The sequence below is a fragment of the Pongo pygmaeus genome, chromosome 1 (assembly GCF_028885625.2).
Source record: "Pongo pygmaeus isolate AG05252 chromosome 1, NHGRI_mPonPyg2-v2.0_pri, whole genome shotgun sequence".
Lineage (NCBI taxonomy): Eukaryota > Metazoa > Chordata > Mammalia > Primates > Hominidae > Pongo > Pongo pygmaeus.
Window position 1 is genome coordinate 34,931,454 of NC_072373.2, and position 24,015 is coordinate 34,955,468.

The window sequence follows — 24,015 nt, forward strand, 5'->3', positions numbered from 1 at the left end:
ATGGAATAAGTATATTTTTTTGGTGTTGGTATAGTTCATTTATTGGTAAGAGTTTTCCATTAAAATACCTGGGAAGTCTCCTCATCAAATGGATATTTCTGGTAGGAAAAGGAATCACATAAACCCTTTACTTTTTGCCTTTAATCCAGACCTTGTCTTTCTGAATGCTTGGGAAGCAATGCGGGGACATGCTTTGAAGAAGGAAGAGTATTCTACCTGACTTTTGTGTAGTTTTTAGATTTTAAATTTCTAATACAAGGATGCTCTTGAAATTTTTAAGTATATTTTAAGGCAATATTCTGCTTGCTTTCTCTCTCTTTTTTTTTTTTTTTTTAATTTGAGATGGAGTCCTGCTCTGTCACCCAGGCTGGAGTGCAGTGGCATGATCTTGGCTTACTGCAGCCTCCACCTCCCAGGTTCAAGCGATTCTCGTGCCTCAGCCTCCCAAGTGGCTGGGATTATAGGCGCCTGCCACCACGGCTGGCTAATTTTTGTATTTATAGTAGAGACGGGGTTTTACCATGTTGTCCAGGCTGGTCTCGAACTCATGACCTCAAATGATCTGCCCGCCTTGGCCTTCCAAAGTGCTAGGATGACAGGTGTGAGCCACTGCGCCCGGCCTCTGCTTACTTCTTTAATTTGGCTTTTATTTATTTATTTTGAGACAGAGTCTTGCTCTATCACTTACACCAGAGTGCAGTGGCACAATCGTATTTCACTGCAGCCACAAACTCCTGGGCTCCTGCAATCCTCCTGCGTCAGCCTCCTGAGAAGCTGGGACTACAGGCATGTGCCACCAAGCCTGGCTAAATTTTCTTCTAATTTTGTAGAGATGAAGTCTTGCTGTATTTCCTAGGCTGATCTTGAACTCCTGGCCTCAGGTGATCCTTCTACCTTGGCCTCCCAAAGTGCTTATTTTTTCACTTTCGTTCTTTCCTTTTTTTTTTTTATTTTTAAATCAAAAGCTATTGTAAATAGATGGCATAATTGCAAACAGAGGCCGTGAGTTAGCTTACAGCCTGATTCAAAAAACCTAGTGTTCAGTCTTTCATGTGATAGACATTTAAAGCACTCTGTTGCATACCATTGTTCCCTGTTTTCAAGTTGATTCACATATCCAAGTTCTTCCTGTACAAGAAATTATTAACTCCTCAAAATGTGATGATTTCCGTTGGCTTTTGAATCCTCCTTGAGTACTTTACACGGTGCTAGGAACACAGCATTAAGTTAATAAATACTTGCTGATTCTTGGCTCTCGGCCATTAAGTGCAAGATAATGAGTGATGAGGGTGAAACATGGACTAGAAATTAGTGCATATTGAAAAAAGTTCCGACTGTAAGAAAAATGAAGTATTGTTACTCTAGACAGACCTATCCTGTAAGGCCTATTGGTGAGAAAGAGCAGTTGAAATAAAGAGGGACTCGGAAGTTATGCTTTATGAAGTTAAAAGAAAAAGGTTGTTTAAGCTTAGAAAAATTAAGTCTTACAAGGGCACAGTAGTAGCTGCCTTTAGATATTTACAGACTCTTGTAGGAGGGGGAATTCTTTGTCCGCTCTGGAGCACAAAATTAGGGTCTAAGTAAGTGAAGTCCAAGAAGCCAAAGAACTTTGACTATTTGGCTCAATGTAGGAATACAGTTTCTAATAACTAAGCCATCTAAAAATGGAACAAGACTTACAAAAGGGTGAGAGCACTGGTCTCTGTGAATGTTGTCGTGTGGACCAGGTGGCCCATGTGGTATCCTGTAGAGGCAGTCACCATATTGCGTAGGATGTTGGAATAGATCAGTGGTTCTCAAAAGACCAGGGCCTGCTATATCATAGTTACCTGGAGCACTTATTATACATATGATTCTAGAGCTGTACCAGAAGTCTGGTTATAATGTCTAGAGCTGAGAATCAAGAGGATGTTATTGTTTAAAATGAATAGGCCGGGCAGTGTCTGACACACGGTGGCACACCTGTAATCCCAGCACTTTGGGAGACAGAGGCGGGCGGATCACGAGGTCAGGAGATCGAGACCATCCTGGCTAACACGGTGAAACCCTGTCTCTACTAAAAATACAAAAAATTAGCCAGGTGTGGTGGCAGGCGCCTGTGGTCCCAGCTACTCAGGAGGCTGAGGCAGGAGAATGGCGTGAACCCGGGAGGTGGAACTTGCAGTGAGCCGTGATTGCGCCACTGCACTCCAGCCTGGGCGACAGAGCGAGATTCCATCTCAAAAAAAAAAAAAAAAAAAAAAAAAAAGAATAGTGCTCGTCTAGTGTTTCTGACACTCACCCACCCTCAGGAATCAATGAATCAGTTAACCTCTAAAACTCTTTACAGTTTTAGATTTTCCAAGGAAGTAAACTTAATGCTGCATTGTTTGACTGTCAATATTTGCATTCATAGACTAAAACAAAAGGTATTTAAATTTCAAAGAGGGAGGTATAGAGTAAAAAGTTTTGGTAGTGGTGGTTATTAACTGTGGGATTTAGGAAGGACTTTTCTTTTTTCTTTAGAATTTCTTATTGCTTAGTTAGCCTGGTTTATTTCAGATGAAGGTTAATAAGGAGGGAAAGAAGTGTTTTCCAACACAGGATTTTGAAGCAAACTGTGTTGCTGACATTTGATCAGAAAAACTAACAAAAATTTTAAACTTTGAAAGATATTTTTAGATTTAAGCACTGGAACTAAATTATGTAGATTTCAGGTCTAACCAACTCTTTATGGCAAAGAATGTTGAAAGTTAGGAGTTGGATTAGCATGCAACATTTTGTCTGCGCGTGAGTATGTGTGTATGTTTGCAGCATTGCAGAAATTTTTGTTGCCTGCAAGGGACCCTAAAACTGGAATGTGCCAAGGGATGTCAGAGTGAGTAAAAGATTTAAGCTGGGAATATGGAGGAACATGAGAAAAAAAAATGTAAGAAATAAAAGAAAAGTTGTTAGGAAGAAAAGAAAAAAGGAATTACATATATTTGGGAAGGCTGAGGGCCACCAACAACGATCAGGTGTGATTCAGCAAGACATGCCATGGGTTGTAGGCTTATGGACTAGAGAATAAAGGAGATCTGGTTTGGACAGAATAACATTTTTAAATGCTTGAGTTTTCTCGGTGTGGTGTTGGAGATGGACAGATGTGCTGAACACAAGGTGAAAAATGCTACAGTCCTTAAGAGCCTTTGGGAATCTCAGCCTTCTTGGGAGGTTTAAGCAGCATCTGAGGTCCGAACTGAATATTGAAACTGCCTTCCAGGCAGCTCAGCCAAGGGGAAGCAGTGGTGGTGGGGCAGGATTCCAGAGGAATGTTTCACAGAAGGCCCCAACAACATTCATTAGGAGCGGGTTAATGACTAACTCTCCAGTCATCCGCTGTTATCCCAGTTACCAGGCATCTCAGGTGGAGATGGGCTTTGGCATCTCTGAGAGCACCTGGGATCTGCAGTGTCTGACACAAAACAGTTAGTCTTTGTGATGCCCTGCAGAGTAAGATATTTGCATAGATTAGAAATAGAAATCTGTCTTTCATTTGCGGGCAACCCGTTGGAGGAGGCAACCATTCAACCATCTGTGCTGAAAAAATAAGCCTTTGTCTGCAGCCAACCAAACTTGTTTTCACCCAACACATGTTTGCAATGGTTTGGCTACTTGTTTGAGAACAGGTTCTATAGCATTAGTCATGACCGCCATTTCTTCTCTCTGAACAAGGATAAAGAGTCTAGATTAATACTCTGGTTGGTTTTTCCTTTTTTTTTTTTTGCTGTGTATATGAACCCATATATATATCAAGACACATAGGAGTCAAAGGAAGATATATTTAAAAGCTGTTTATTTAATTTATTGTCCCCAGAGAATTGCACCCATGGAAATTTTTAGGTCAATAGTATATTCAGAACAACACAACAAAAATTTGAGAATGACATTGATTGCAAATTGTTTAATAAAGTGATTGGCTTTATTAAAATTATCAAGTCCAAATTGGTTTAAATTAGAAAATTAGGAAGCACTGCTTTTTTTGACATTAATTTGACATACTGTGTCTCATCTGCTAGATATGGCTTTTGAGGGGCAAGTCCCTTCATAAGTGAGGGAAACCTGCCAAGACACTATGATTGTGTTGGATAAGAAATGGATAACTCAGGCCCTACTTTAAGGTGTTAATTGAATGAGAAAACAAAATATATTAAAAGGAAAATACACACAGGGCTACAAATACGAGGAAAAAAGAAGAAATCCCTTGATATTGTTATAGAAGTGTTAAAAGAAAATAGTGAAAAGAAGGACACACTCTAGTAGACAGATGGGGGATGAGTCATGAAACCATAGGACTTAAAGAGATTAAGAACCACTGAGTTTGTTAACCCCACTCCAAACTGTAAGATTTATTACCTTGGGGCTTTGAAAATGTTAGTTTTCCCCTGTTGGTTAAAATGACTCAAGGGATGGGACCACTGTAATTTTTTCCATTTTGCTTTGCTTCTCAGATTCCTTTTTGCCAGCTTTTCTGTCCAGCAAAGGGACTCTTGAGCAGTTCATCTTCCCCAGCATGTTCTCCTGACTCAAAGGAAAGATTTTTGTAATGTGTTCTAATGATTTGCATAGCAACAGGCTCATTATAAACACATGGTTTTCACATTTTTCTGGACACGGAAAGAAAAAAGATGGCTTCTGAGAGGTGGATAAATTCTTACTCAAACAGAAGGATACTTAATAATAGCAAGGGGAAGCCAGAAAATTGCTGGCCAAGATCACTGCTTTTAGTTTAGGTCTGGGGTTTTTCCAAGTCTTCCTCAAGCAAGAAAGTCCCTCGTTAATTTCTTCAACACTAAGGAGAAAACTTTTAAAAGAAAACTTAATTTTTGAAGAGTGAATTTAGGCTACAAACTTCTAAGTTGCTGAGTGCATGCATGGTTTCTAAAATTTTAAATTTTGTGTGTGTTTTTTTTTTAACCAAAACATGTTTGTCTTTGTGTTACTCACTGTTGAATGGTATGGTTGCACAGTGCACAGGAGCTTCTAATTGTCCTAATGAGGTCAGATAACATTTCCTAATGAGGTCAGATAATCCAGGACATCTTAGTAGCCTGCCTGTTTGGGTGGGGCTGTCCACCGTATTAATGGTGAGCACTCTACAGAATTGACAGAGTGCAACTACTGCTGTAGCCAGCACAGTCATTCCATTTGCCAAGGAAGATTTTAGTACACTCTCGTACATCTGGCAGAGACATCAGGTCTACAGGACCTGTTCCAAGTACCCTCTATCTGGTGGATGCTATGTCTGCTTTTGGTGCTTCTCAGCAGCTATGGGTATCCCCTACTCTTAGGATCAGTGATCTATTGTACATCTCCCAGTTCTTCCAAAGTCCTGGGTATTCTAGTTAGCCAGGTAAAACTGCCTAGCAGTTATCACCAGGAGGATTTTTAAAATACTTAATCTCTGTATGGGCTTGCATGGAGCATTCTTAAATGTTAAAGATAGTTCCTGTCTGGGAAGAACCAAGTGGACAAGTTGTCTTTCAACCAACTGAGAATAAATGCCCACATTTAAAGCTGTGCTGTTTAGGTACCAGAAAGAGGGTAAGTGCATTTCTGTGTGTGAAGCAAGTGACAAGGGAGTTAGGTTAATGCGTTTCTAAACTATGATGGGGGTCCCCTTTTTCCAGTTACACATTTGCGCCCATGGCATATTGATGGGAAATCCAGACTAAGTGAAGCTGTATATCTTCATAAGGGTTAAAATGGTGTTTTGGTGTGTGTGTGTGTGTCTCTGTGTGTGTGTGCATGTGTGTGCTTAAACTAGGTTTCAGGAAGTGACCTTACAGTAGCTTTCTTCACCTTTTCTTTCTTATAAATACCAGTACTTTTCCCCCTTAGACTTCTGCAATCTGCCTTGTGTGCTGTTGTAAACAAGTTAGTGTTCAACCAGTGTTTAAAGTGTCTGTTTTAAAAGCTCTAATTATGGTAGTATTTCCATTTCCTTTTACAACACCCTTTATTTTGTTCCTCCAGTTCTTTCAGTTCTTTTATTATTTTGAAATGTCATTTTAATGGATATTTAAAGTCTACCCGTGGGCTGGGATATAGGGACTCCCTTCAAGTCTTAAGATTCAGCATGAATTCCCTGTGGATAATATAATTTGCTGAGAATAGCAAATTCTCCTCCTGGCCAGCTCCAGCTAGTGAATGGGAAATTGTTCTCTTTATGTTGGTTATTGAGAATGGAATTATTTCTGCCAGATATTTTAGATATTTTAAGATGCAGTTGATATTGGGATCTAATCTCAAACATTCTGTGTGGTTAATGTAATATATAATGTGATGAGAGAAGATGGCTGTCTGTAATAAACAGTGCAACCTTGGAGGGAAGAAGAATTAGCTTCCCAAAATGAGATAAGTTGGTTGTCATTTGCATTGTTTTTTATTTCAACCTTTATTAAGTACCTATTCTGCGTTAGACACTTTGCTAGTTAGAGGGAATGTAATAACAAACAGGTCTCAACTCCCCACCTCCCTCCCACTCTCACTCCCACCACAGAGCTGTATTTCCAAGCAGCTTTTATTTCATTTCCGTGTATTTGATTTACTAGAAGTTTATTTGAATTTGTCTTTAAAGTCTACATTGCTGACCCTATTTACTTCCAGGAGAAGGCTATGCCACTGCTTTGGTGAAATCCAAGGCAAATGTGTCCTGGGACCAGGACCAGCTTCATGGGTCTGTGACCTGTGCAGTTAGTTGCACAGTACCCCATGCTCAGAAGTGCCCTGTAGTTGGTTTAGTGCTCTACTGTTGCCATCCTGAAGTTTTTGGTTTTTCAACAGTGGATTCTGCATTTTCACTTTGCACTAGACTCTGCAAATTAAGTAAACAGCCCTTCCCAGGACAAGGACAGCCTCCTGTTCCTCATACATGCATCTCTGTTCATTCACCTCTGCTTGTTTTGTTGTTATCTTGAGATTTATTCTTAAGTATCAGTGGATTTACTGATTTGAATCTACTGTTATGGGTGTGATCAAAGAGAAAAAGTAAATTTAATAAACCCTCAGGGGAACAAAACTAAAATTTTCATTGTCTTTGCAAATAAGAAAATAGAAATGTAGCGCTGGTAACCATTTCTGCTTCTGGATCTGACTCACTGGGAAATCCTCGCAGGAATTGGGGAGGTGGTGTAAAGTCAATTTGATTTCTTTTAGGAAAGCTGATTGGATTAGCTTGTCTTGATCCTCAACTAGGATTTTCTTATGTTTTACTGTGAAGAAGACTATAAATCAAGACTATACAGTAGATGCCTACTTCATAGTACAAGTTGTCCAAATACATGAAGTTGCTTCTTGTTTCTTTCTTTGCTTTTAAGAAAAAGATATGGTGTGAAAGATATGCAGTTAGGCCGGGCGCAGTGGTTCACGCCTGTAATCCCAGCACTTTGGGAGGCCGAGGCGGGTGGATCACTTGAGGTCAGGAGTTTGAGACCAGTCTGACCAATGTGGAGAAACCCTGTCTCTACTAAAAATACAAAATTAGCCGGGCATGGTGGCGCATACCTGTAATCCCAGCTACTCAGGAGGCTGAGGCGGGAGAATCGCTTGAACCCAGGAGCAAGAGGTTGTGGTGAGCTGAGACCGCACCATAGCACTCCAGTCTGGGCAACAAGAGTGAAACTCCGTCTCAAAGAGAAAAAAACAAAAAAGAAAGATATGCAGTTAGGTAGTTAGCTATTGAGGCAACCTACTGCTACTAGAACAATGAAGTATAGACAAATAAGATGAAGTTAACTTAGCCGTAAACATAATCTAGCTGTTTCTCTGATATTGTTTCCCTTTAGGGAAAACAAATAGTAAAATAAATCAGTGTTCTTTTGTAATATCACTTGGCATAACTTATTATTTATTGTAGGTGTCCTATAATGAAGAGGAAACTCAGAATTTCAAAAGGAAATAAATCAGAGGCATTATTCGTATTTCAAAAGGAGTCTTCATGTAATGTTTGTGTTCTTTAATGCATCTGAGATGTTTGATTGAGATGCTTTATAAAGCAAGATATGCTTATATGTATGTTTTAACCATTAGAAAAACAAAGTTTACCAAAAAAATAGGTTGAGCATCCCTAATTCAAAAATTCAAAATCTATAATGCACCAAATTTGAAAACTTTTTGAGCACCAACATGATGCTCAAAGGAAATGCTTGTTGAAGCATTTAGGATTTCTGATTTTTGGATGAGAGATGCTCTACTGGGTAAGTATAGCAAATATTTCAAAATCTGAAATCCCAAACACTTCTCGTCCCTAACATTTTGCATAAGGGGTACTAACCTGTTTAGTATACTTCAAAGAAGTGATAATTTTATTATTACATCTTTAAATCACATGGTTAATGTGTTTATTAGTATTTGGTCTATTTGGAACTTTTCTCAAAAGCAAACAAAAATAATGGGCTATTGAGCTATTTTGAAAATAAGTTCTTAAGCAGAGGTATTGATTTTTATCCTTTGTGAATTCCTTGATTTTCAAAGATACATTCATTCATTTGTTCGTTCATTCATTGATTCCAAATTGTTCTTTATTAGTGTTACATTGCAGGACTGAGAAAGATTAAACAACTCAACCCATGAAATAATAAAGGTTTATAATAAAGCATGAGTTAAAATGTTAAAATAGTCTACTTTTTCTAAAGCTTGAGTAGAATATGATGATGCCACATTGTAGTGTTTACCTTTAACAAAGGTGTGAAAAGAAGGGGGAAAAACAACAGAAGCTATGTGAAGAGGTGTTTTGTCATGTTGAAGCGTGCAGGCTGTGCCTTATGAATTTTTAAGAGACATCCGCTTCCCCATAAAGGATTCTCAAGATTGTAGGGGTATCATTACGATGGGTGGGATTGAGAATGGTGTGTTAATTTCAAAAATGAATTTTTAAAAAAATCTTGACGTTGGAAGAGGTGCAAAGAATAGATGTTTTATAATTGTTTGCTCTACCTTTTTCCTGAATAGTCAGCATTGGGACATTCAGTTGGAGTGGAGTGGGTGGAGAGAGAGGAGGGAAGTGACAGATGTGCTACATCCACACGTTAAAGAAACTCACAGTGTCTGAGCAGCAGCAGAATCTAGAAAGCACAAGAATCCAAAACCTCAAAACTTCCCCAGCCTGAGGATATCATAGTTCTGTGTGGTTCTGTGGAAAAATGTAGTTGCGTTCCATCACCGGGTATAATGTAACAGTAGTAGTCATGGTAGCAGCTAACATTTACGTGCAAGATGCTATGCTAAGTATCTCAGATTATTATCTTTTTCAGTCTTCACTAGAACTCTATAAAGTGGGCACCCTGAAAAAGAACTGTTTGTTTTTTAAATAACAGAAGTTTTTTCTCTAACAAGTAGTGGAGTAGATTTAGGTCATCACATAAATGGAGTCTTTTATATTACTTTGCCAGAGAAATACATCCATTCATGCCTTTCTTCACTGGCTTTATCAGAGTAACAGGGAGTTTAGTTCTATTAAAAAGTCAACAAAGAAATCCAGAGGGCTGACCTACCAGTAAGATCAGAGATTATAAACTAGTACTATGAGGGCTGATTCTGGTCTTCAGGTGGGTTTTGTTTCACCAGGATCATTTTTGAAAGAACTGAATTGGGACGCCTTGCAGAGAGGCATGTGCTGTCTAACTGGGCCTAGTTCTCCACTCGCTAGGGAGTTAATAGTCAGCAGCATTTACACATTCTTGTGACCTGTCCGGCCTTGTAGGTATTTAGGTCCTGACTGCTGATACTTGCACTTTCTGTATAACTTGAAGTGCATCTCAGTACTTGGGTCAGCCCATATCTCTTCATTGACCCAGTTGATTTTATGTCATTCAGTGTCCAGCTGTATTAACACTTTAGCTGCCTATAAGAGACTGTAGGTGGTTGAGCTGAGTGTGAGAGTATAACTTCCCTAAGTGCTCATTTGAAAACTTTATTTCTATGTAAAGATCACTCTGGAGGGCTAGATTATATGTACCTGTCAACTTTCTACTGCAGATCCATGGCTCAAATTATTCAGATTTCCTCTCTTTATTGCTCACAATATCTGTCTCATCTCTGATTACCCATAAAAAGTTCATGCATAGAAAGAGTACCAAGTGTCTTATAGGCCAATAAAGACATCATTCAAATCTTAAACAAACACAGCCTGTTTGAGAAAGAGCCTTTTGCCTTATATCAAGACAGACCAGAATGATAGAGTTTTATATCTAAATATGAGACCCCATGTATCAATAAATCACAGAGACCAGTTGCTTTGTTTTACAGATGAAGAAACTGAGAAACAGACAGATAAAGGGACTCTGCCCATAGTCAACACAGCTGTTTACTGACAAGCCTGGCTCTTAAGCTGGTTCTGGAATGGTTTTAGGTGAACCAAGCATGCTGACATGGGAGAGCCCATAGATAGGATTTATTTAAACGTTCAAAAAGTCTTTGCCAATCCTCCCCTCCCCTCCCCTAGCTGTAACAGCTAAGACACACTGTGGAATTGGAAGGGATGAGTTTTGTCAAAGAGAAGGAAGTAGTTTAGACAGAAGAAACAAAGGGTAGAGGGAAACAGGCACTTCTTTGAGTGAGTCCTTTAAATAGCGAGCATTATGTAGAGAGTGGAACTAAAATGGGTTTTATTTAATGTCTTTATCAGTAATCTCCAGCCCTGGGCACATAGTGAAAGTGCCAAGCTTTCAGATGACACTAAGTCCTTTAGAAGGGTGGAAAATTGAGACATTGCAAGTAAACAGTAGAAAGGTGTCAGCAGGTGTCAAGTTACCAGGTGTGACTCAAATAATGATACTGCTTTCTGGTGTACTTTGTGAAAGCAGAGGAGGCGTAATCATAGCGGGACATGTTGCAACATGTTTCAGTTTACAGCCTCCTAACTCTCAAGGTCAGCTCGTCAATCTTGTGCTTGCAGCTGGGGAGAGTGAGTAGACATTTCGCCTGACGTTTGCTGCCAGCATAAAAATGAGTTACCGTTATTCAGAGCAAATCCCAGCAACTTTGACGTAAGTTTAACTGAAATGCGAATTAGACACATGGTCCTTTAGTAGAAAATCACAGAGATGAAGCAATGTTGGAAGCAAATGCTTTTGACCAGCATAAATGTTTTGAAGAAGGTAGAAAAGATGTTTACGACAGTGACTAATGTGAGAAACCCATAGGTCTAAGGAAAACATGAAAAAGGTCAGTAATTTGGATCCTTGAAATAAAATGGCCAACTGTGAAAAGACAGCTACTGATGAGGATACTGATGAAAAATTTGAAGCAAGTTATGTATCTGCTAGAACTCTGTATGTTTTGAATGATAGTTGGAATCAGCAAAGAACTAGTATTTTGGTTTAATCTTCAAGGAAAATAATAGCTGGAAATAAAACAATAAAAAAAAAACACTACAAAGGAGAACATACATTAGTGTGGGAAGTAGGGGGAAAAAAAAAGAAAAAAGGAGAACAGACTTGAAGACCTCACTCTCTGGTGTTTGTTTCTTGGTCAGGCTCTGTAAACTCCCCAAAATTAAGTTCTTGTGTTTAGAATCAGGAGATGATGCTAGCATAGCTATTGTAAGGATGAGTTCAGAAAGCACTTGCCATTGTGCTCGGCATATAGTAGGTCTTCAAATAATATTTGTTTTTTTAAACCAGCATCCCTCAGAGAGCTGTGCTGGTATCAGTCACCTGGCAGAAGATTCTCTGTGACCCACACTAACCAGAAACATAGGGGAAGAACATTTGGGGAAATGGAGTGCAGCCTAGTCAGGTTGAGACATTGCAATGCCACTGTGAGGCTTCGTACATTATTCATGATTAGTAAAACCTGGGGAAGAGCATTCTGGGAAATGGAGTGCAGCCTAGTGAGGTTGAGACATTACAATGCCACTGTGAGGCTTCGTACATTATTAATGATTAGTAAAACCCAAATCACTGTAAACCATACCCTACTAGAAACTCTACTGAGTACAAATTTCGTACTGACTCGCGAGTTCCAAAATTCAAAATTACTCCCTCAAAACAAATGATTTGATATTGTTGAAGATAATTTCAAATTTGTCCCTAATTCCCTCAGGCAATTCCCAAAAGTGGAGTTGCAAACAATAATTTAAGCAAACATTTTGTGTTGTTATCATAGACATATATTCCCAGAGAGGGGAATTCCCCACCGTCATCCCAGTCCCATATGAGGGAGCAGATCTGCTGCAGAGGATGCGGGCTGGTCCTGTGTCCTGTGCCGAGTGTGGGAAGGCTAAGGTTATCCGGCCCGTGCAAGGAGACAGGATAAAGCGGGCCTTGCCTCACTCACAGCTTCCCAGATGGTCAGAGCAGCTGTTCAGAACAGGGAAGCCAGGTTGGCTGCCACAGGACAGGCCAGGCTGACCCAATGGTAATCTCGCAGTACTTGTAACTTGAAGAGACTGTAGTCTGAAAAGATAAACAGATTCCAGTGAAAGATTATTTAAAGAGATGATGGACTCCTGATGAGTGACAGTTATTTAAAAAATAAAAATAAGACATTGGGGGCCTGTCGGTTCCTTGAATGTGGTCTTCACACTACGTGCATCAGTATTGCCTATGGCATTTTTAAAAATATATAGGTTATTGTACCCCAGTCCTGACTCCCTGAATCAAAATCTGTTTTTGATCATTGCCATGGGTGATTCTTATCATTTAAGTTTGGTTAAATGGAAGACAACCGTATCCTGATGTCTTTTCAGCTGTAGCTAGTCTTTTCTGTTAGTAGATGGATGTTGGAGAATCTCGGGGGATTTTGGGGAACTGGGGAGGAATTAAAGAGTTGCAAAGCTTAAAACATCTGGTTCAGGCTGAGGAATTTAGAGAATAGATGGCGTGGTCCTATTTAGTAGAAAAATTGTGGGCATCTTCCTGGGGGATCCTACAAGGAACAGAATGGAGAATCCAAGGTTCTTCTACAGCAATTTTGTACAGTTTGATTGTATTTCCTCTCTTTCAGAATATTTTAGCCTTCTAGATAGTTAAACTTCTATAATGCACAATAGATTATGCATAATATAATAGAGTAATACATCTCCTAAATAGGTTTAAAGATATATTAAATACTATTTATTGCATAAGAATTTAGCCTTTTGTGCATCCTTAATTATTTATTATTAAATTTATTATTCCTATAAGAATAATAATAACTGGCCTGAATTATACTAACTCTAGGACCCTAAAACCTTAAACACAACTTCCCACTGTTTCTGCAGGCTTTGAAGTTACAGATTTAATTTTAATTTTTAAAGTGAGAATTTTGCAAAACTGAGAATTCTACACATGGATTTCAGTAATTCTTTTGCCACTGTCTGATTTATTGATTTTTATTGCATTTAGGTAAGTGTAAGATGAAATAATAGGTAAATTAAGAAAACAATAAAATAATTTCAGCCAAATAAAATTCAAGGTTGTGAAAACATTGTTTCTTTCCATTATCAGTTTTTTGAAAAAGTATTATTTCTGGCACTGGTTCATGAAATACTTGATTTCAGCTACCAACTAGAAGTACACTATATTTAAGTAAAAAAAAAATACAGAGAGGCTTGGTTCTAGATAGCAGTTATCTTAATTTTCCAGACATCTGCAACTACTTGCTTACTATACATTGAGAGATTTTGTGTGTTGCGTTTGCATGCATACAAACACACCCATGATTTTATGATGTGCTGACTCTTGTTAAGAGTACTTGAAAGCATTATCCTGAGAGCTAATATTCTGACAAACTTTTTTTTTTTTTTTTTTTTTTTTTTTTTTTTTTTGAGACGGAGTCTCTCTCTGTCGCCCAGGCTGGAGTGCAATGGTGTGATCTCGGCTCACTGCAACCTCCGCCTCCCGGGTTCAAGTGATTCTCCTGCCTCAGCCTCCCCAGTAGCTGGGATTACAGGTGCCCACCACCATGCCCAGCTAATTTTTTTAGAAACAGGGTTTCACCATGTTGGCCAGCTGGTCTCGAACTCCTGACCTCAGGTGATCTGCCCACCTCAGCCTCCCAAAGTGCTGAGATTACAGGCATGAGCCACTGTACCCAGCCCTAACAGTCTTTAACCAAAAATCTCACACTTATTTTAAAAAATATGGTTTGAAAATATTTTATCCACCACAAGTTGGAAAATGCCAGGTAAAAGAAAACTGTATTTTTTTTAACTTTATTTTAGATACATGGGTATATGTGTGGGTTTGTTATATAGGTAAATTGTGTGTCTCAGGAGTTTAGTGTACAGATTATTTCATCACCCAGAAAATAAGCATAGCACCTGATAAGTAGTTTTTCAATCCTTACCCTCCTCTCACCCTCCATCCTCAAGTAGGCCCTGGTGTTTGTTATTCCCTTCTTTATGTCCATGTGTACTAAATATTTAGCTCACACTTAAAAGTGAGAACATGCAGTATTTGGTTTCCTGTTCCTATGTTAGCTCACTTAGGATAATGACCTCCACCTGCATCCATGTTGCTGCAGACATGATCTTGTCATTTTTTGTGGCTGCATAGTATTCCGTGGTGTATATGTAACACATTTTCATTATCCAGTATACCACCGATGGATATTTAGGTTGACTCCATGTCTTTGCTATTGTGAATGGTGCTGCAGTGAACATACCTGTGCATGTGTCTTTATAATAGAATGATTTATATTCCTTTGGTTATATACCCCATAATGAGATTGCTGGGTCGAATGGAAATTCTGCCTTAAGTTCTTTGAGAAATCGCCAAACTGCTTTTTACCATGGCTGATTTACCATGGCTAATTTACATTCCCACCAGCAGTGTATAAGCATTCCCTTTTCTCAGTTATTTTTTGACTTTTTAATAATAGCCATTCTGACTGATGTAAGGTGGTATATACCTCATGGTGGTTTTGATTTGCATTTCTGTAATGATTAGTGGTGATGAGCATTTTTTCTTATGCTTGTTGGCCACATATATGTCTTCTTCTGAAAAGTGTCTGTTCATGTCCTTTGCCCGTTTTTTAATGGGATTGTTTGTTTTTTCCTTGTTAATTTGAAAATCTATATTGTTTACACCCAGTTCACTGAATACTTTTTTTTAAAAGGGTTTCATGAACTATTTAACCATTATACTCTAAAGCAGGTATTTTTCCTTTCTGTTTTAAAATGATTATTTTCTAATTTAGGACGTTGTATAATTATAATTATAACTAGAATATGATTAGAAATTCATTTAAAGCTTTGAACATCTGAAGAAGAATGGTGGGTTGAATTACAGATATTCTTGCCTGTTGCTCTGTGATACTTGCATTTTATCTCAACACACACACACACACACACACACACACACACACACACACACACGCAGACACACTACTGGAGTGAACCATTTTAACTTCTTTTCATCCTGGCCCAACATATAAATAATTGATTAGAGAGCATTAAAGTAGGTGAGGGGGAATCAATTTCACTTTTGATCATGGGAATGAAGTACTCCTATATTTTTAATTGTCTAGATCAAGCTTGTCCAACCCGCAGCCCGCGGGCCACATGCAGCCCAGGATGGCTTTGAATGCAGCCCAATACAAATTCACATGGGCGTTGTACAAATTCTCCTCTTGTGGCTTTCACTTAAGAAACAGAATTTTGTAAGGATAAGGGTGTTACAAATCATCAAATCGAATCCCTCTTTCAAGAAACCAGTCTTGTAGTCACATGATTATTGACTAGGGCAAAGAAGCCCAGGCATGTGCTTTTGGAATGGCATCCTGTGCCACATCCTCCACTAAACATGTTTGGCCATGGGTCCCTCTCCCACCCTGTGTGCAGCCCAAAGACCAACACCCTATTCTGCTCTCGGTTCTTCCACCTTTTCTCTGGGTCCTCAACACTTCATCCAGGGCGACTCCAATTTCATGTAATTTTCAAATATCTTTAATATCTGCTTCTCATAGATTCCTTGCTTTTGATTTCCAGCCACATTTTGCTTTTTCTATATTAAAAATTAACCACAAAATATTTCACACTTTTATACTTCCTAATTACTATTTAATATCTCTACTACCATTGGATGCCTTTTCTTTTTTTTTTTCTTTTGATTCGCTTTCTGTTAACTTACTCATTGCTTTCATCAGTTTTTATCTGTTCCTTCTTGAGTCCTTGGAAAAGCATGTCCATCGTTGATTTTGCTTATATTTGCCTCTTGAAGGTTACCAGAGGACACTGCCAGCCCTGGGCCAGAGGCCTTTTCTCACTTTTAGACAACGTTAGACATGGAGAGCCCACTCCTCAAAATCCTCTCTTTCCTTGGCTTTTGGTGACCTTCACCTTATCTCATCTCTGACCTGCTTATTTTCATCTTGCAATCTCCTATTTACTGAAACCCTGTCCTTCTTCTAAATTTTTCTGTCTTTATATTTGCTGTGCAATACAGCTCAGTTGTCTTTAGCCTTTAGAAGTACTTTTTTGGGTTTTTCTTGAGACAGGGTCTTACTCTGTCACCCAGGCTGGAGTACAGTGGCACAATCACAGCTCACTGTAGCGCTAAAGTCCTGGGCTCAAGTGAACCTCCCACCTCAGCCTCCCGAGTAACTGGGAACACAGGCATGCACCACCACGCCTGGCTAAATTTTTTGAGTTTTTTTTTGTGTGTGTGGAAATAATGTCTCACTATGTTGCCCAGGCTGGTCTAGAACCTCTCGGCTCAAGCAGTCCTCCTGCCTCAGCCTCCCAAAGTGCTAGAGCTACAGGCATGAGCTACCACACCCAGCTCTAGAAGTAATTTTTGACAGATGTAGCCTAACTTTGTACCATTTACCCACATCTTATTCTTGATTTCTTGCTGACAGAAGACAGTCATTCATTCATTTATATATTGAATATCTGCTGTGTGCTGGGAACTGGACGTATAAGTAGAATACAACCTTTTTCTTAAGCGTATATTTATGGCCCCTCTGCTTGTTGTTACATTCTTGCTTCAGTGTCCTCAGAGTGGTGATGATGACTATTTGTCAGTCATCTCTATCCACAATATTCTGGCTCAGTCAATCCTTGTAGTAACCAGAAAGGTAGACAGTGATGAACTGTTAGTTATTTGCTGCCTTCTCTTGACTTTAAATCCTCCCTTAAATATCCCATTTTTCTATAAGTAGCTCCAAGATTCTTTCACTGTCACAAATTGAAAATCTATCACCAGAGCCCCCCACTTCCTTATGTCATTTGTTACACTAGACCCTGCCAGTTTCTTCAAGCTCCACCTCTGCTTGGTAGACATTTCCATACTTGGAGTCAAATTGTTGTCTTTGTGCTAGTAGTCATTTTTTAAGATAGGCTTTTTGGTGAAATATAACATATGCACAGACAAGTGCAAAAATGAAAAGTGAGGCCGGGCGCGGTGGCTCACGCCTGTAATCCCAGCACTTTGGGAGGCTGAGACAGGTGGATCACGATGTTAGGAGATCAAGACCATCCTGGCAAACACTGTGAAACCCCGTCTCTACTAAAAATACAAAAAAATTAGCCGGGCATGGTGGTAGGCACCTGTAGTCCCAGCTACTCGGGAGGCTGAGGCAGGAGAATGGTGTGAACCTGGGAGGCGGAGCTTGCAGTGAACCGAGATCGCGCCACTGCATTCCAGCCTGGGCAACAGAGTGAGACTCTAAGAAAAGTGTACAGCTCAATGAATCTTTGTAAAGTGAACACACCCATGCAGTCAATCACTAGATCAAGAATCAGAGCATCACCAGCCACTCAGAATCCTTCTTTGTGCTCCCTCTCAGTGTCAATGGATCAGGATAACCATGATCCTGAATTCTAATACCATATATTAGTTTTGCTTTTCTTTAAAAAAAAAACTTTTTAGGTAGAGTAATACAGTATATGCTCTTTGATGTCTTACTTCATTGATCAACATTTTGTGGGTCATCTATATTGTTGTATATAGAGATCATTCATTTTCATTGCTGCATAATATTCCATCAAAGGAAGACATACAATTTACCCATTCTACAAAGGACATTTGAATTGTTTACATTTGGGAGCTATTACGAATGGAACTGTGTTGCTGTGAACATTACTAGTACATGTCTTACGGACAGTCTCACACAGGCTCTGATGAATGTACTTATTTCTGCTGAATATGCATATGCTAGTTTAAGTCAGTAGTTTTCCAAAAATTGTATTACTGCCAGCAAAATGAAAAGCAAAATGGAAGGCTGAGAAATCTTAAATACTTGGTCTTATGTTTCTTTTTTCTTTCTTTCTGTATTCAATTTGTTATTCATTAAACAAATGTTAAGTACCTTTTATGTTTGAGGCCCTCAAGGGATATCAGTAATCATAAAAGCAAGTATCCTGGCATTTATTTAGTTGCAAATCCTATTGATTTTTTTTTTTTTTTTTCTTGAGACAGGGTCTTGTTCCTTCATCCAGGCTGTAGTGCAGTGTTGCAATCATAGTTCACTGCAGCCTCCTGGCCCATAGTTCCTGGCCCAGGAGATCCTCCTACCTCAGCCTGGGTGTAGCTGGGACTATAGGCATGTGCCACCATGCCTGGCTAATTTTTTAAAAACTTTTTTGTAGATACAGGGTCTCACTGTATTGCTCAGGTTGATCTTGAACTCCTGGGCTCAAGCAGTCCTTCTGTCTTGTCCTCCCAAAGTGCTGGGATTACAGGCGTGAGCCACTGTGCTTGGCTGATCTTTCTTAATATTAACAATGATGACTCCTGACATTTCATGAGTGTTTATGGCCAAGCACAATTCTATGCTCTTCATCCATATTTACCCATTTAGCCCTCGTAACAACTTTTTGAGTTAGTACTATTATTCTGATTTCACAGAATAGGAAACTAAGGCACAGAGAGATTGAGTAACTTGCCTGCACAGTTTGAGTACATGACAGAGCTGTGATCCAAGCCTACACAGTGTAGCTCCAGAATCCACACATTTACCACTATGTGCTGTGCCTTTCCAGTTAAATCCATTCTAGTCCACTCTGCCCCCAATTTATGTCTTCTTACCTCCAGCCTTAAATACAACGAAGTGGTAAAGAGCACAGGCTTTACAGTCAGACAGACTTGGATTTGAATTCTGCTCTGCCATTCACTCTTTGTATGACCTCAGGTGAGTTATTTATCCTTCTTAAGACTCAGTTTCTCCATGAACAGAAGCTCTTGGGAAGATTACACAGAAGATAAACAGAAAAGCACACTTTGTAGTACCTAACACTATCATCATTATTATTTGACCTCCTAATTTGTATCTGTACCACCCATTTATATAATGTGGTGTACATACCAACTCTAAAGCATCCTTCTAAAGGATTGCTTTCATCATTTTCCTTTCTTTGTCAAAAATACATAATGTCTTACCATTGCTTAGAAGACAAAGACAGACATCCAGAGGCATTTGAAGCATGGCAAGCCTCTATCTTCCTTTTTGTCTTCTGCTTCCTTACATAGCCCTATTTTACTTGTCTGTGCCATTCAGTGTCTCTGGACACCCTGGGTTTCTCACTTCTTCCTCTCCTCTTTGCAGTACTTGAAGTATCTCCCTTTTCCTCTTTCCTTCTTGCCTTAGAAGCCTCCTTTGCCTTCCAGACTCATCTCTGGGCATTCATTCAACACATTAATTATTTCCAAAGTATAGGGCATTCTGCAAGATATAGAGTGGCACAAGATGTCAGTCCTGTGCTGAATGGGGTTTTCAATCTATCTGGGTAGATTAGATGGTCACATAAAAATATTTGAGCAACATATTAGTATGTGTTGGATGCCAGCTGAAGGTACCTTTCATGGGTGGAATGATGAGGAGGAGCTTTGGAGACGGGCATTATTCAGTGATCTCCAGAGAAACAGAACTAATGAGATGTATATGTAAATAGGGAGAGAAACTTATTTTAAGGAATTGGCTCACATAAATGGGGAGACTTGACAAATGCAAAATCTGCAGGGCAGGCCAGCAGGCTGGAGACCCAGGGAAGATTGCAGTTCAAGTCCAAACACAAATTCTTCCTTCTAGGTGGTCCATCTTTTCTCTGTAAGACCTTCAACTGATTGGACGAGGCCCATTCATATTGTGGCAAGCATTCTGCTTTACTCAAAGTCTACTGATTTAAATGTGTTAATCTCATCAAAAAATACCTTCACAGAAGCATCTAGAAGAATGTTTGACCAAATATATGGATATCGTGGCCTAGCCAAATTGACACATAAAATTAACCATGACAAGAGATGTCCCTGGAATTGGGGCTTTGAAGAAGACATTGGATTTTGGTGAGTCAGCATTGTTAGGCAGGAAAACAGCCTGGACCAGGGGCTATAAGCCTGTTATCTCCCCCAAATACCTAAAGCGGTAGCTCCCATCAGTATCAAGGGCTCACTGATGGATGAGCGGAAAGTGTGAAGGGAGAGCATTCCGAGCCAAGGAAATTATGTAAGAGGAGAGGAAAATTGCAGTGCAAAGTCCTCAAGGATACCTAGAATGTGGTAGGAAGCAAATAATCGTAGCACAGATAGCCCTGGATTTATATTTCAGCTAAAGAATTTCTTAAAGTTCAAGGTTTCCCTATTACTATTGGGTCACACGTTCACCGGATGAAATCTCCTTCTGTATCTTGAAACTAAGTCATGCAATTTCTTCTTTAGAATTTTAATCTGATGAGGTCATTAAGGAAAAATATTTTCTTAATCTAGAATTCCCAATATGTTCATTATAAAATAAATTCCTTTTCTTTCTTCTCATAAAACCCTGTGTTTTGAAAAAATGTGTCTACCTTTAGTACTTTCTAAAATTATTTTGTCAGATACCCTATATTGATCCTTAGCATGAAGTAAGTAGTGTAACTTAACACAATTTTACATAATTAATATTCAGGTTGGCTTGGACAGCCCATTTTGGGCAAAATATCAAGATTTTTCATTCATTGTTCGTGCGTGCATTCAATAAGTATTTACTTGAAGATCATTTTGGGGATAAAAAATAAATATTTACTGAGCATCTGTTATATACAAGGAAACTTCTGGTTACTGGTAATACAGCACTGAACAAAACAGATGAAGTCCTTGATCTCCCTCCTGAAGTCACCTTTTTTCAAATATTTGTGGTAGTTTATGACTTGGTCAATGTTTTTACAGAGTTCAAATTAAGAATTATAAAAGCATATAGTACTCTAGTTATCTGAATCATCAAAATCAGCTACCAAATTGTATTGTATTCTCTCAAACAATTGTGAAGCAATGTATTTTAATTCCTAAATAATAGCTTGTTTTCATGTAATATTATTACAGATCTCCTTCACTGAGAAGATGATAAACATATAGAAGATGGTCATGTGAACACATCTATTTCTGGGTGGCAAACTCTAAAGGAGTCCATTATGTTTATTCTTATTTGCATATACTTATGATCATATTCTTCTTTAGACTTAAATCTGTGATCATGACTTTTATGAGGAAATCATCCTGTCTATAAGCATGGTCATGCCTTTAAGAATTCATGAAAATTATACGGAACGGGCTAACATGAAAAAGTGAGGCAATATTTGGGATTTCATTCTGTAAGGAAAATATACTGGACTTAGGTAAAGTCGGTGGTGGCTCTAGATGAGTTTTCATAGAAACAAGAAACTTCAAATGGCAGAAATGCATGGCTTAGTAACTATATTATTAATTGCACAACCTTGTTTTTTCTCCCCAATCTTTTTAGTGCATGCCTTTTCATCAAGTTATACTGCAAAGACCATTTTTAAAGTTACAAAAAATGATGATGTTTTTAAAGTATAGTGGTTTGATAATAGGGCTCAAGTGGGAAGAAAGGAAATACCCTTTATTTGGGCCTTCCAGAGATTTTGCCAAACCCTGGGTGAGAGCAGTGTTTCATTTCCTGATTCCTACCACCTGTCCACTTATTCACTGCACATTTACTACATAGTCTCTTTGCCATTCTTAATCTGGACTCAAAATTCAAATAATAGAAATCAGATGGAAATATGTGTGGACTTCATTCTATAAAGGTAGTTCTTTTACAAAAATAGGAGGCAGAGGATTTGAGGGACAGGGAAGAGGAAGATTATAAAAAGAAAAAAGGAGAATCCATTATTATATCAAAGATACTTCATCTTTGAAAACGATTAGATCAAATGTTTGACTGACGTGGTTTGATGACTATTTTGAACATGTAGGTTTTAATGAAAGATTATGTGGTTATAATTTTTAAAAGACAGTCAAATCCATTTCCCCCAAATCTATTTTGTCTGTCAGTTTTGAAAAAGTGAGAAGTCTTTATCTGAAAGGTTTAGTTTAGTTGCTCAGGCCAAAAATCTTGCAGTCATCCTTGAATTCTTTCTCCCATACACCACATCCAGCCTTCAAAATATGTCTAGATTCTGACTACTTCCTTCTGCGTCCACTGCTACCTCTCTAATCCAGTCTGCTGTCATTTTTTTTCTGACTGGCATCTCCGCTTCCACCCTTGCCCCTCACAGTCCAGTGTCTACAAAGCAGCCAGTACCATCTTGTTAAATGGGTGCCTGTTTATGCAGCTCCTTTGCTCAGTACCTTCCACTGATTTGCCATCTTACTGTAGTCAGAACCCTTACCGTGCCCTGCGAGGCCTTTTGTGGTTTGTACCACTTCCTGCCTTTTCTGTCAGCCCAACGATTCATCCTCTTGCTCACTCTTTGCTACATTGACCTCTTGAGCATTCATGAATACACGACACTAGCTCTCCTGAAAGCCTTTCTACTTGCCCTTCCCTTTGTTTGAAGTGAAAACCTCCATCCCCCAAATATCCACATTGCTAGTTCCTCATTTTTTTTTTCAGATCTTTGCTCAGAGTTCGCTTTTATCAGAGAAACCTTTCTTGACCACCTCCTACCTCGTTCCTCTCTGTGTCTCTTGCCTGCTTTTTTCTCATTGGACCTATTGTTTATTTACTTGATTTTTGCTTGTCTTCTCCACTAGACTGTGAGCTCCATGAGCAAGAGCAGAGAATGGGTTTGTTTTGTTCACTGTGATATCCCTAGTGCCTAGAATAACTCCTGGCATGTAGTAGGTGCTCATTAAACTTTTGTCAAATATGAATGAATAAATAATGGAATATATGTATGTATATACTTCTAATATTTTACCAATAAACTAAGTTAGTTTACTTTTTAAATAAAAGTACTATAAAAGGATAAGAAATCATTATACTGATGTTAATAGAATCTGCCAGCTTTTATAATGATTTCTATTCAATACATTTTGTGCTGGTTTCATGAACATATTAACAAATTATAGGAGGCCTTATATTTTCTGCGATCATAATTTTTTGTTTTTTTTTTTTTTTTGAGATGGAGACTCACTCTGTCGCCAAGCTGGAGTGCAGTGGCACGATCTCGGCTCACTGCAAATTCCAACTCCCTGGTTCAAGTGATTCTCCTGCCTTAGCCTCCCGAGCAGCTGGGACTATAGGCATGCACACCACGCCTGGCTAATTTTTGTATTTTTAGTAGAGATGGGGTTTTACCATGTTGGCCAGGATGGTCTCGATCTCTTGACCTTGTGATCCGCCCGCCTTGGCCCCACAAAGTGCTGGGATTACAGGCGTGAGCCACCACGCCCGGCCTGTAATCATAATTTTTTTTAGGAGAAACCTGCTGAGATTTTTTTATTTTATTTTTGTTTTTAAAGAGAGAATTTGAATACCTACTTAGTACTTCTTTTCTGGAGAGTGCTCTCCTTTGAATATGGCCTGATGCCCGCAGGGTGTGCCCCGTACAGCCACTGACTGCCCCAAACTGGCATCCTCCCTGGGCTTCATGCCCCTGAATTTTTGGTTCCTAAAGAGACATTTAATGCGCTCCTATTCTGGTTTCTAATGAGAGAGTTTTAAGTTCTTAAGTCTAGGATGAAAAGGAGGAATGTGTTTATAGCAGCCTTCTTTCATGAAATGAAAGAATTGAAGAATTTCTCTGATTTGGGAATTATAGTTCTCTGCTTGGCAATCCCCCATCCCTCTACCCATGTCCTAAACAAAGGGTTTCCTATTTTTATGTGTAGTCACTTGTCACTTTGGCCG

The 24,015-nt window shown here is 39.0% G+C and overlaps 1 protein-coding gene across 5 annotated transcripts in view; it reads left to right on the forward strand.

Annotated features, from left to right (window-relative positions):
* Window positions 1-24,015, forward strand: part of PTPN14 (protein tyrosine phosphatase non-receptor type 14) — a 206,031-nt gene that overhangs the window by 102,218 nt on the left and 79,798 nt on the right. The window lies entirely within an intron of this gene.